Here is a 14,008-nt window from a genome sequence, read left to right on the forward strand (position 1 = left end):
TTCTCCCACAGTGAACGGGCATCTCAGGGTGGGCGGCCTCTGTTGGCAGGCACTGACGCTCACAGCCGTTACCCCTTTCTCTCACAGTGAACGGGCATCTCAGGGTGGGCGGCCCCTGTTGGTAGGCACTGACGCTCACAGCCGTTATCCCTTTCTCCCACAGTGAACGGGCATCTCAGGGTGGGCGGCCTCTGTTGGTAGGCACTGACGCTCACAGCCGTTACCCCTTTCTCTCACAGTGAACGGGCATCTCAGGGTGGGCGGCCTCTGTTGGTAGGCACTGACGCTCACAGCCGTTACCCCCTTCTCCCACAGTAAACGGGCATCTCAGGGTGGGCGGCCCCTGTTGGTAGGCACTGACGCTCACAGCCGTTACCCCTTTCTCCCACAGTGAACGGGCATCTCAGGGTGGGCGGCCTCTGTTGGCAGGCACTGACGCTCACAGCCGTTACCCTCCTCAGGGAACTTGCTTGTCAGCAGTCTTGGCTCTTCGGCAGTTTTTCAGATGAAAACACCTTGGCCCGGAGATATTTCTGGAAGTTCAGAATATCCAAAGTCCCGCTCCCTTCTGCCCCTGACTTGGAAAGCAAACTCTTGATAAGGAATTGTGTCCGGAATTGTATCGTTGGTACTGAACTGGAAGCAGAGTGCCCTTTAAGAGGCATTTGTGGGAATCACTGCCTATGGTACCTTTGACTCTCAAGTGTTTCCCCTGACTGTTTACCACAGGTGAGGGTCACATACCTGGGTAGCATTTGGCAGGATGGAAATCTTTTTTAGAACTGCTGAGTCTTTGAGAGCCGTTATCCTGTTTGTAAGCTTTGAAGTACAGATGTTTGCCCTGGTAATAGGCAGTGAACTGCCAGTGCTATCTGGAGCTGCTCTGTGTACAGACCTGGCTCTAACTGATCCAGAAGATCAGTGGGTGCTGAGAAGGTTCAGCTGCTGGTGTAATTTGCTGGAAGCTAGGGGGATGCTCCCAGCAGGCCCGTGGAAAGGAGTCTGCTTCACAAGTGAACTCGGTGTTAACTGCAACCTCACGTCAGGGCCAAGTTAGTGTTGGCTGGAGAAACCAACGCCTTTGATCCTGATGCTGTTTCAAAGTGTGTGTGCTTACTCATGTGACCCCATCAGCTGAGTGTGATGTTACTTTGGACTACCACTATTTTCATTGTGCCTAAATTAGCAGTGATCACTTATATGAAGAAAAAGTGGGCCGGGTGGTGGTGGTGCACGCCTTTAATCCCAGCACTCAGGAGGCAGAGGCAGGTGGATCTCTGTGAGTTTGAGGCCAGCCTGGTCTACAAGAGCTAGTTCCAGGACAGCTAGGGCTTTTGATCAGCTGCCTTTGTCTAGCCATTCTGCCCAGGGGTGAAGAGCACCAACCATGCCGCACCTCTGCCACACGCTCTCTGACCATGCCCAGAGAGAGCACGAGAGCAAGAAAACCTATCAGCTTTTAAACAGTCATCCAGACAAGACCACATCATAGGGCTTATAACCCCCAAAAACCATTGGCTAAAGGGATGGAAATCCCACATCACAGCCATTAAAAAATGAACAAAGGTACATACCATGTTCATCTTTCTGGGTCTCAGGATGGTGTTTTCTAGGTCCATCCATTTGCAAATTTAAAGATGTCATTGTTTTTTTTTTTACCACTGAGTAATTTTTTCAATTTAAATTTAAATCGTGTAAATGTACCACATATTCTTTATCCATTCTTCGGTTGAGGGGCATATAGGTTTTTTCCAGGTTCTGGCTATTATAAATAATGCTGCTATGAACATAGTTGAACAAATGTTCTTGTAGTATGATTGAGTATCCTTTGGGTATATGCCCAAGAGTGGTATTGCTGGGTCCTGAGGTAGGTTGATTCCCAATTTTCTGAGACACTACCATACTGATTTCCGGAGTGGTTGTACAAGTTTGCACTCCCATCAGCAATGGAGGAGTGGAGCACTGGGCTGAGCTCCCAAAGTCCAGTTGAAGAGTGGGAGGAGTGAGAATATGAGCAGAGAGGTCAAGACCATGATGGGGACACCCATTGAAACAGCTTACCCAAGCTAATGAGAGCTCACCGACTCTGGCTAGACAGGGAAGGAACCAGCATAGGAACAAGCTAGGTCCTCTGAATGTGGGTGACAGTTGTATGGCTAGGGAAGACTGCAGGGCCACTGGCAGTGGCACCAGGATCTGTCCCTGCTGCCTGTACTGGCGTTTTGGAACCCATTCTCTTTGTATGGCTACCTTGCTCAGCCTGGATATAGTAGGGAAGGCCTTGGTCCATCTTCAAAGCAATGTTCCTTGCCTTCTCTGGGGAGGGGATGGGATGGGGGGGAAGGTAGAGGGGATGAGAGCAGGGGAAGGAGTGGGAACTGGGATTGGTATGCAACATGAAAAAAATGATTGTTTTCTTTTTTTAAAAAAAGGAAAACAAAGATGAACAAGGGTATGTGTATCCTCTCATTGCTCTGGACCATGGGTGTGATCCCCGCCTTGGCTTCCACTCAGTAATGTACTGTGACCTGGAATTGAAAGCCAAACAATGCCTTTCTCTCCAAAGTCGCCTTTCGTCTGGGTGTTTTGTTGCAGCAACAGAAACCGAGACAAGCATGCATCTGTGCATGGGCACAGACACCTCTGACTACATCGTCGGATCTCTGTGCAAATCCTGAAGACAGCACAGACTGGTGCATCCCAGTCTGGAGGAAAAGGGAAACTTACTAACAGGACCGAGCTGGCATGGTGGCTTTCCTCACAGTCCTTCTGTTTTTCAGTTGTACTAGCAAAAGGGGAGGCATTTCTCAGAGTCAGGCTCGCACGAACATTGCTTTCACTTGTCTAAGGTTACGTCCCGGAAGAACTTCATGACTATCATTCCCAGGACCCACCTTCCAGTTTCCTCCTCACTGAGATGCCTTGGGAGCCCGTCTCCCCCTTGTGACTCCTCCCAGTCCAGGAGGCTTTCAGTGACACCCAGATTACTTTTATAGAGGCCAGACCCACAAAATTTCTGAGTGGCACCTGGAAAGTTCTGATGCTTAACCAGCTTCCTTCAGCTGCTCACCTGTGTGCCTCTTTTCAAAATGCATTTCTTTAGGAAATTAGAAACGGTGGGAAGTTACACAGCACTGTGCCGAGAGCTGGACGCCCTTGAGAAGCAGCTTGCTGTGGCTGCCACTTGCGGTGCAGCTTGTGAAGAGGGACTCTGGGAGGCGTTTGCCTCTTGAGAACACAGCTGTAACATTTTAGGGTCCTAGGAGAGGGTGGAATGCCTTTTTCTTTTGATGTGGAAGCCTCTCTACAGGGAAAGGGTGAAGAAAAGGATTGTCCACTGGGGTAATCAATTTTGTACAATTTTCTTTGATAATACCGTGCGGATGATTCTAGCTGAGTTATCAGCCTCCGTTTTTAGTACACCAAATTAGTCTATAGTAGGCCATCATGATAGGATGTTGGAATTATTTTTTAAACATTTATTTTTGTGATTTTTAATTGTGTGTGTGTGTGTGCATGCACATGTGTGCATGCTCGTGCATGACTGCAGGTTCCTACAGAGGCCAAAGGTGTTTGATCCCTTGGAGCTGGAGTTTTAATGTAAGCAGCCTGATGTCAGTTCTTGGAATCAAGCTTGAGTCTTCTGGAAAAATCATTACTTTTAGCCACTGAGCTATTTCTCCAGCCCTGGATGTTGAAATTAAAAACGTTTGTGCTGGGACGATAGATCAGCACCTGCTACTCAAACATGATAACCTGGGTTCAGATTCCCAACTCCCATATGCAGAGACGGGTACGGCTGTGCATGCTGAAACAGCTGTGTTGGGCCTAGGATAGAGACAGGCAAATCCTAAGAGCTTATTGGCTAGCCAGTCCAACTAAATCATTACACTCTGGTTTCAATGAGAGGCATTGTTTCAAAAAGCAAGGTGGAGGATTGAGGATGGTATCTCATTGCCAACCTCAGGGCTACAATGGATGACTGCATAGATACAACATGTATACAACACACACACACACACACACACACACACACGAGCAAGGGAGGGGGAGTTTTAGAATAAAGCTTGGTTTGAGCCTTTATTATAAACCTGTGTTTAGGTCCTAGTTCTGTCTCTTGCAACTTACCACTCCGATGTTCTGTTTCCAGACCTTAGTGGGCCGCTTCTGTGCCCAGACAGCTCAGACTGTCCCCCTCCAGTCTCCCCTGTGATCCAATGTCTGCCTTCCCACCATGTGAAGACAATAGGGCTGGGGTGTTTCTCAGCTGTAGAGTGGAACCTGGGGTGTACAAGGAAGGCTCTGTCCTCTGTCCCCAACACTGAAGAAAATGAACAAAAGGAAGAGGCTTTCATGGATTTGACCCTGAGAACTCATAATATATCGTGTACTTTTTTTTTCACTTTGTTCATTTGAAAGCACATTGATGTAAGGAATAAAAGTGGCCGCCCATGTCGGCGTAGAGCCGGTTGCTGCGGTCTCAGTTTGAGCACTCATCTATGACCTACAGTTAGTTCAAGAGTAGCAAAGAAAAGGGGACATTCAGATCCCATCACTCCTTATGTATTTTGCCACCTCATTGTTTTGTTCTTTATCTAGACTTAAGAAAGTAATGGAGAAAATCATAGCACAGTTTAAAGTTAATCCTGTAGCCACCTCATTGATTCTTACAGACACATGAAGAAATGTTCTCCAGTTGTCTGAAAAGTATCATCCAGTTTACCCAACTGGTCATTTTTGACATATAAGGTATCTTACACTTGCCTGACTTGTTAATGAGAGCAAAACCACCAGCATTGGGACTGGAGAGCTGGCTTAATGTGCTAAGAGCCCTGGCTGCTCTTCCTGACAAACAGGGTTCTATTCCTAGCATCCTCCTGGTGACTCACAACTGTCTATCACTCCAGTCTCAGGGGACCTGAAGCCTTCTCTCCTCCTTGGGCACTAGGCATGCACATAATACACAGACATGCAAGCAAAACACATGTACACATAAAATAATAATAAAAAAACCCAGAACATCAGCACTAAAGTCAGATCAGTTGCAAGCCAGTTGACCACAGATACAAAATCTTGGTAACAATGAGCAATGGTGGGCTGGTGAGATGGCTCAGTGGGTGTAAGCGCTTATTGCCAACGGAAAAACCTGAGTTTGACTCTGGAACCCGCATGAAGGTGGAAGTAGAGAACCAATTTCACCAAGTTGTCTTCTGGCCTCTAGCCCCGCCCACTCATCCTGCTCTCCCAGGTCACATCACTCATACGAACAATAAATTTAATGAGCAAAAGAATGCATTTAGACACGTTGCATTTATGATAATGTAAATTCACCTTCATGCATAGACTGTGGTGTTGTCTTTTCTCCCCCAGATTGCTAGGTGTGACTATTTCCCAGTATCCTCTGCTTTGTGGTCCGATAGGGTGTTTTTCCAGGGTGCCGGGAATGATGTATATGTATTTCCTGGTCCTTCATGCTCTCTAGGTTTCAGTTCCTAGAGGAGTAGCTCTCCTGTCAGCGCCTCTTTGGAGTGAAAGCCGCTCTGGGTGACTGGTTCCGATCTTTCTGGTATCTTTTTGTTTCCAGCACAAGCCCGTGTGCCCTTTAGGGAATTCCTGGAAAGCGGATCTCAGAGCAGTTTGAGCCAGGGCTGTGAAGGAGAGCTTTCACATAGCAAGGTTTGCCTGAAATGCAGCCTTTGCTTTCCTCCCATTTCATTTGGTCCTAGAAAACTGCCGTGGGGGAATACATGCAGGTGGACCTCGTCCCGGGGGATGTGAATGCTCCTTCTTAAGATGAAGCCATGACTCTGTGTCCTGCTTTTGTCCCTTTCTCTGAAGAAGCAAGCCTTGCCCTGCCTCCCTCAGCTAAGATGAAGTTAAAGGACCACTGAGACAGGGGCTGCTGGGTTCTAGTTGGCTCATGAAGGCAGTCCAGCTGTTCTCTGATTCCAGAGGGACCTTCTCCATCATTTTGCCGTCATACTCAAGGGCCTCTGCTTCTGTGGTTCCTGTTTTGCCTGAAGCAAAGCCATCCTTTCCCACAGCTAGCCTCTGCAGGAAGTATTTTTTTTCCTTATCTGTGTCTTCTCGTGTTTGTGACGTGACAGAAGAGAAAGAATTGTATCACACATGCTGAGGTGTGGCTCAGGTGGCAGAGCGCTTGCTTGGCATGAGTCCCTGGCTTCAATTGCCGGCGTGTGGAGGGCACCAGACAGCAGCATGTTTATTTCCCTCATGACTTGGCCAAATTAGAGAACCCTGCAGCCTCCTCACGCTTCTTCTCAGCTTCCCTGCAGGAGCTGAGACTCCTGCACTTCTGAAGTGCTTTCTTTTGTTTCCTGAAACAGGGTTCTCCTTCACTGCAATCCATTGATCCTCTGGAGCTAGGACTGTTTCCAGGGTTTTATGCCCAATTTCTTCCATATCCCATAAAGACCAAGTACCAAATTTGAGCCATTATGATGTCCAGTAAAAAAGGTTAGCCTGGCATCACCTGCCCAAAAGTCAATTGTCTCTTCAGGAACCTAATCAGACATTTTGTAGCAACTGTGGAGTATGAGGTACAATCTCTTTTTGAAATACTTCAATGGGTTCCCCTCCCCCCAGACTAAGGCCACACACAGTCACATTCGCACCTTCTGGACCAAACTGTCTCTCCATCATGTTGACCTCCCAGCTGTGTTATTCACAAGTCCAGAAGATCTAGAGATGTTTGTCCAGGAAAGAGGGCTCCCAGGACTGGACAGCTTCAGGACGAGAGTAAACAAACCTCTGAGTTCTGCACCTGAGCAGTCTCAGCGAGGTGCAAGATGGGAAATACCCTGACCCAGATGTGGGTGTCTGCCCCTGGTACCCAGTACTCAGTTATCTTCTTCAACTGTGGCTCAGAGCCGTCAAGTTTGAACATAGAATAGGTGTTCTTGACAATCTAAGGTGGCAGAGGCTCCCTCTTTCTGGGACAGAGAAAAAAAAAAAGAACCCTGATCTGTAGTGTTTGCTGATTTCTGTCAGTTAAATACCCACACTACAGCTACTCTAGGTCACCAGAGTTGGGATGAGAGGTCATATTGGCTTTATGAGCCAACACACGCTAAGCCCAGCTTGCTGTTGACTCAGTCCCTCATCAATAGCCCTTCTTTGTGTCCTTGAATGTTCTACCATGTCATTGCCTTGCTCTCCTAAATAGAGCCAGAACCCTGAGGAACTACAGACTAGTGGGGGTGGTGGGGTCTAGAGAAGGAATAAGGCAAATTGCTTTCAGAAATGGTCACACTGTATCCTTATACATATTTTGTATATACTTTATACATGCTTTACATACTATATACATACTGTACCTATGAACATTCAGACACATTCCTGGTCATAATTTAAAAATATATGAGTCTTAGTTTATACATAATTTTATGCATACTTTAAACTTATAAAACTGTTTATCTTCTTCTAAAGTATATATTTCTCATTGAATAATACCTCTTGGACATAATAATTTTCTTTCTTTCTTTCTTTCTTTCTTTCTTTCTTTCTTTCTGACTTTCTTTCTGTATAGTTTTGATTTCTGTCCTAGAACTTGCTGGCCTCAAATTCACAGAGATCCACCTGTCTCTGCCTCCTGAGTGCTGGGATTAAAGGTGTGCACCACCACCGCCCGGCACTACAATACATTTTTCATGGCTACAGCAACGTTACATGAATATGACTCAGTTACTAAGACTGCTTATTATTATTCTTGTTTTCACTTATTACTAAGTAGTGGCTTGATAAACATCCACATTGACAAAATCTCTAGGTCTATCCGCAGTGATTTCCAGAGGAACAATTCCTGAAGGTGAGTTTTCTGGATCAAAGGATATACTTGCAAATTTTTTTGCAGAAGATTGAACTGTGCGGTATTTGAAATGTGTGTCTGTGAGTGTGTGTCTGTGTGTGTCTGTGCATGTGCCTCCTTCTGTACGTGTGTGCGTGTATGTATGCAGTAATAACACAACAAATAAACAAGACCAGTGATCTCTTTTATTAATTTGGCTAGTGGACTGCTGTAGTTTCCAGTGATGACTGTTCCAGAAGGTGAAATTCTTTGGTTTTAAGAACAATTAGGAAGAGCCTGGAGTCAGGACGCTCTAAGTTGAGTACGCTTGCAGAGCTCCCGGCAACCTCGAGATCAATTCTTTAGTCTTGCCCTTTCAGTTCCTGTTGATGCTTCCTTTGCTCACTTGCCCTGGCTGGGTCACAGGCAGAACTAAAGACTCTAATGCTGTCAGTCTTTATTCATCAGCAAATTTGTGAAGATTTTAAATGCTAGGAGAGATTGGAAATTCAGGTTGGGAAATTTGGGGAAATTGTGTGTTGTTTTCACTTACCCTTTACAAATCTGCAGGTCCCCACGCATCGCCTGTATGTGTCCCTAATGCCCTTCTGCCCCCGTGGGGCTCTGAGCCGTCCATCACAGCCAGGCATGCCTTGGTTCAGGTAACTACTGTATTAACACAATTGTCCCCTTACAGAAGGTCAGCAGGGAACATGTTCCTTCCTGTTTCAGAACTCCTGAAGGTTTTCATGTCCATGCTAATCCACAGCGGGCTTGGGACAAGGCCAAGTTGCCCATCAATATTTTAAAGCAGGAGTTATAAAATTTATGGAAGACGCACAAAGGACAATTCCCCGAAGTGATGAGCCCGCTGAGCAGGGATATTGGCTAAAAGGAGATTTCCTACTTTGAAACAGTGTGAGATCAAGTACCATGCTGAAGAGGCCCTTTCTATGCATGGGGCTCAGAGCTTGGTGTAGGGCCTGACCTGGTTTCCAATCCCACCTACAACTGTTAATTTATTTGGTTATCTATTAACGGTCTCCTGGCAGCTTACTTTTATGTTTAAAATTAAGTGCTTGATTGATTATTTTCTAGAAGCGTGATGGGCTGTTGTTCTATACTTAAGCCAATCCATTAGTGGGCTTCTCTCATTACTGATCTTTCTTTCCTTCCTAAGTTCATTGTGTGTGTGTGTGTGTGTGTGTGTGTGTGTGCGAAGGTGGTGGGGCTAGGATGGAGGGCAGAGTAAAGATTTCTCCATTCTCACAGTAGAAGAAAGTGTAGCTTTTATTTTAAAATCCCAATGGAGTTTTCAATAATCAAGGAGTAATGTTCATAGGAGGAAGCAGTGTGCCAGAGAACTTTATATTATCATGATTTCATTTATCAAAATTCCTAGCATAAGTTTCTATTCTCTTTCTCTCTCTCGTGCGTGTGTGCGTGTGTGTGTGAGGTTTTGTTATACAGCCAAGGCTAGCCTCAAATTTGTGATTCTCCTGCCTCAGTCTCATGAATACTGAGACTACAGGTATATATCACACCTGGTTGTATATTTTTATCTTTAAAAACCTCTATTGTCTCTTGTCAGTATTGGAAGCAGGTGATGAATTCCTGCCTTTCCAGATTTTGATCCAAAGATAGAAGGTTCATTACATTTTTTAAATTTGGGGCTTACTAGATATCAAATAGAGAGAAGAAAAGCCCATGACATTAGGCAGAACTCCTGACTCTGCATTTGGGTAGAATTCCCAGTAACTTGAGGGCTTCTTGGTTGCCTGTAGCCCTTGGGACTGTAAAGAATGGCACAATGTCCCGTGAGCTCCAAGGCAGGTCATCTCTGAACAACACCATCACAAAATAGGATGGAACCCACATTCTGCCTGGAAAAGTCTGGGAACACTGGGATACCAGGTAAAGATAGTAATCAAGTATATGTTAACAGGTCTTTCTTTGGATTGCCAGTTCTTAAATAATGACACGGAGACTTCTTATGAAATATGAAAGCTTGGCCTTGTCTTAGCCTCATTCCCAGCTAGCTCTTAAAACTTAAACTAACCTATTTATATCAATCTACATTCTGCCATGTGTCTTGTTATCTCTCCTCCATACCATTCGTTCTATTTCCTCTGTGTCTCAATGGCAAATCTCTGCCCCTCAAATACCTTTCCAGAGTTCCTATCTCTTCCAGGAAGTCCCACCTATTCTCTCTCGCCTATCTATTGGGCATTCAGCTCTTTATTAAGCCAACCAGAGGTGCCTTAGGCAGATGAGATAAAACAGAGATACATCTTCACACAGTGAAGATCAAATATCCCACAACAATTTGTTCCCCAGTTCACAGCTAATGAGTGGATGCCAAATGTCACTTTAGGCAGTAAGTGCTTCTCTTCAGAGTGTTGGCTGATTACCTCTTGTTTGGCTCATCTATACAGGGAAGCTGTGGGTAGACACCACCATCCACATTCTTAGGCTGGGCTTCCAGTATCATATGAGCAAGGGAGTCATAATTCAGTCCATCAACGTGAAGTATAGAGACATTCTTCTCTCCCATCTGCCTGCTGATGGTCTTTCTTGGAGCCAGCAGGGCTCTTTGAGGAAGTTCACCTTTGTCTCACAGTCCAAAGGCTCTTCAGGAGCAAACATGCCTATGTGTCAGGGCGTGTTCCTAAAAATGGCCATGGAAATGGAAGCTTTATCACTCTTGTTACGTGGACTTGGGTTTGGGAGGAGAAGGGATTTATAGGAAAACTTTATAAAAATGACAAATCTTTCCCTGGGCTGGGCTTTTTCTGGGGAGATAGTTTAGTCAATAAAGTACTTGCGATTCAAGCAGAAGGACCTCTGCAATGCCAAGAACCCATATACAGAGCTGGATGTGGTGGTATCTGCTTGTCAGCCCAGGGCTGAGGAAGAAAGAAATAGGTTCCTGAAGTTTGTTGCCTCAGAACTGTAGGTTCAGGTCCCATTGAGAGACCTAGTCTCAAAAACCAAGGAAGAATGGCACCTAAGGTTGACTTTAGGCATTTGCGCGCGCGCGCACACACACACACACACACACACACACACACACCTATACAAAAAAGCACAAACAACACACTTTTCACTCAGCAAGTTTGTGAAAATAGATTCTAGTCTTGGGCTAGAACATCACAGAATAATTGCCAAGCTCATTATTACTGTGCGTGTCTGACTTTTCATTTTTGCATCAAAGACCTCAAAGAGTCAGCCAACAGGAGGGGAATTGTTTCAGTTGGGCATTGCAGAGGGGCTGGCTCTGTTACCATGAGTTCGAGACAGAGCAGACTGCCATGGTGAAAGAGGAGGTTGTTTACCTCGTGACAGTCAGAGCTAGAAGACAGACAGGAAGAGGCTAAATATACCTCACCTTTAAGTTTTCAGGCCCTCCTCAAATAACACCAGGTCATCAGTACAAGAGGCTTTTGGGGTACTCATCTTACATCCTAGCACCGAAAAAGGGGGTTCCATGAGGCAAGGCCCATCTTTTCCCAGAAACTCTGTTAATGGTAAGGATGGGCTCCAGCTGGAGCTGGTGCCAATTTACTAGGTGGCCTTTCTGTTTCTCTTACTGGGAGCGGGAAGATTTATGGTTCCAGGGCCAGAAGCTGAGGAAACTTAACTCCTCACACCTGACAGAGACGGCGATGATGAAGCTCTCGCTGGAGTTGGCTGTGTCCAGACGAGCACCTAAATGTGCACGTGACCATTCTGAAGGCGGACCCACTCCCCACGCTGGTTTTGTTCTCTAGGGCAGCTGTGATGAAGAACCGTGGAGTTCGTGGTTTAAACCAGCATGTGTTTGCTCCTCCCAGTTTGGGAGGCTGAAAATATAAACAGAGCGGTCAGTAAGGTCACGTTCAGCTTTGAGGCTCTGGGTAAAAATACTCTATTTTAGTCACCTTCCTGATGCTGTGATAAGTCACCACAGGCAAGAGAACTTAGAGAAAGGACGTCTTATTTGAACTCCTGGTTCCAGAGAGATAAGGTTTCATGGTTGGAAAGCGTTTCAGCAAGAAGCAGGCTGGAGCAGCGACTGAGGGCAACTGCAAGCCGAAAGCAGAGAGAGAGCGAACTAGAAAGGGTGTGTGGCTTTCAACTCTCAAAAGTATGCACAGTGACATACTGTCTCCATCACGACCATACCTCCTAACCCCACCCAAACAGTGCCACCAACTGGGGACAAAGTATGCAAGCATCTGAGCCCACGGGGGGCGTTCTCTTTCCAACCACCGCAGTGACGCACTTCCTCCAACAAGGCCACACCTCCCAGCGGTGTCACTCCCTGTGAGCTTATGGGGGCCAGTTACTTTCAAACTAGAACACCCTCCTTTGGACGGAGCAGTTTCTCAGCCTCCAGTCACTCTGCCCTCTACCTGCGCCTGGCAGAGCCTCTTCTTTCGCATCAGCAATGGCACAATTCATCTATGTTCCTGAGACCAGGCTTCCAAAACAGCACGGAATAATCTTTCAAATTTTTCCAGAATCAGATGTGTTTCCTGGGTATCGCCGAAGAAAATGCTTCTTCCAGGAGATTACTTTCGATCTCTGAGAATGAGAAAGACAGTCAAGTCTCCCAGTGAACAAACGGGTATAGAGAAGGAACCTTTTAATCCATTCTCTTGAATCTCACCACCGTGCTTCTGGAACACAGATGTGACAGGTAAATCCTACAGGAGGCGGTGTGTCCCGGGACCTGGACCGCGCCTGTGCAGAGGAGCCCCCACCCTCAAACCGGGTGCAAATGAAAGCACAAATGGAGGCAGGAAATTTCAGGAAGATGAAGTGACTTTTCCCTAAGGTCACACAGAGGCGAGCTTTGGATGCTAAAGGTTCTTTAAGATTTTTATTTCTTTTGATACTATTCTAGTGCCTCGCTATTTGGCGCACCTTTAAAAAAATATTATTTTGTGTGCACGAGTATTTTGTTGGCAGTATTCTGTGCACCACTTGTGCACCTGGTCCCCACAGAAGCCAGAAGAGGGTGTCAGATCTTTGGGAACTGTAGTTCCAGATGGTTGTGAGTCCCCATGTGAGTCCTGGGAATTGAACTCAGGTTATCTGGACGAGCAGCCAGTGCTCTTAACTGCTGAATCATTAGATACCATAATGCTGCTTTTTGGGCACCATTACAAATATAGTCATTGTTTCAGCGGCATAAAATGGGGCAAACTTGAAAGGAGGAGATTGGAGGAGACAAGGAAGTAAAAGTTTTTCCAGTGTAACACCTGCAATGAGGGTTTAGGTCTCAGACACACTGTTCTGATTCATTGTAGACAAAGCTTGTGTTTTGTTTGCAAACTCAGTCTCTGTGAAGAACAATTTTTTCTTTCATAAACTATCTGACAAAATTCTAAGGTCCATTTCCTGTCATCAAACATCTCACCTAGGGATCTAGATACACACACTAAAGTATTTCTTGTAAGAAATGAAACAAAACAGATTGACATGGTCATGAAAAATAGGAGTTTGCCCTATTTAGCTCCCCAGCGATTCGAATAGTATGGCTCATCAATTCAGAAGTTAGGCTGACCTTTGCCCTGGGAGCATGTGTGCTAGGTATTAAGGACAATTGTGAGATAATCTGTGTAGTACGGGAAGTGACATCTGTTCAGCAGAATGAGGTTTTCGGGGCCTCCCTTCCACATATGTAGCAAGCTCTCACCTTCCTCCTCCTCTTCTTTTGAGACTCATGTATCTAAGGCTGGCTTCAAACTCTTGTAGCTGAGATGATGAAGTTCTGATCATCCTGCTGGCTGCCACCTCCCAAGTGCTGAGATTACAGGTATGTTCAACACACCCAGTTTATATAGTCTTAAATATCTAATCCAAGGCTTCATGACTGCTAGGCCAGTACTCCACCAACTGAGCTAATCCCCAAACCTCATTTTCCTTATGGCTTGTTTGAGCCTCTGCTTTTCAACCTATCACTGAAGGCTCTGGTAGGCAAGGAAAAAAACAAGCAGCCATCAAAACCTTCCTATCCCTATCCATAACAAGCTTGGCTCCCAGACAGACCTTCCGGCAAGCTTGGTTTCCTGGTGGTGGTGCAATATCGGTATGTGTGTACACACGTCTGCTAGTGTGTTCATGAGGGCAAAGAAGGGGAGGGAAACACTTATAAATCACTTCTTGCAAATCCTTCTATTCTGAGCCAGTTGCGAACTAATTTCTCTGCTTTTC

This window comes from Microtus oregoni, unplaced genomic scaffold (genome assembly GCF_018167655.1).
Source record: "Microtus oregoni isolate MIOR12 unplaced genomic scaffold, Mior012 000069F_ref0000032, whole genome shotgun sequence".
Classification (NCBI taxonomy): Eukaryota; Metazoa; Chordata; class Mammalia; order Rodentia; family Cricetidae; genus Microtus; species Microtus oregoni.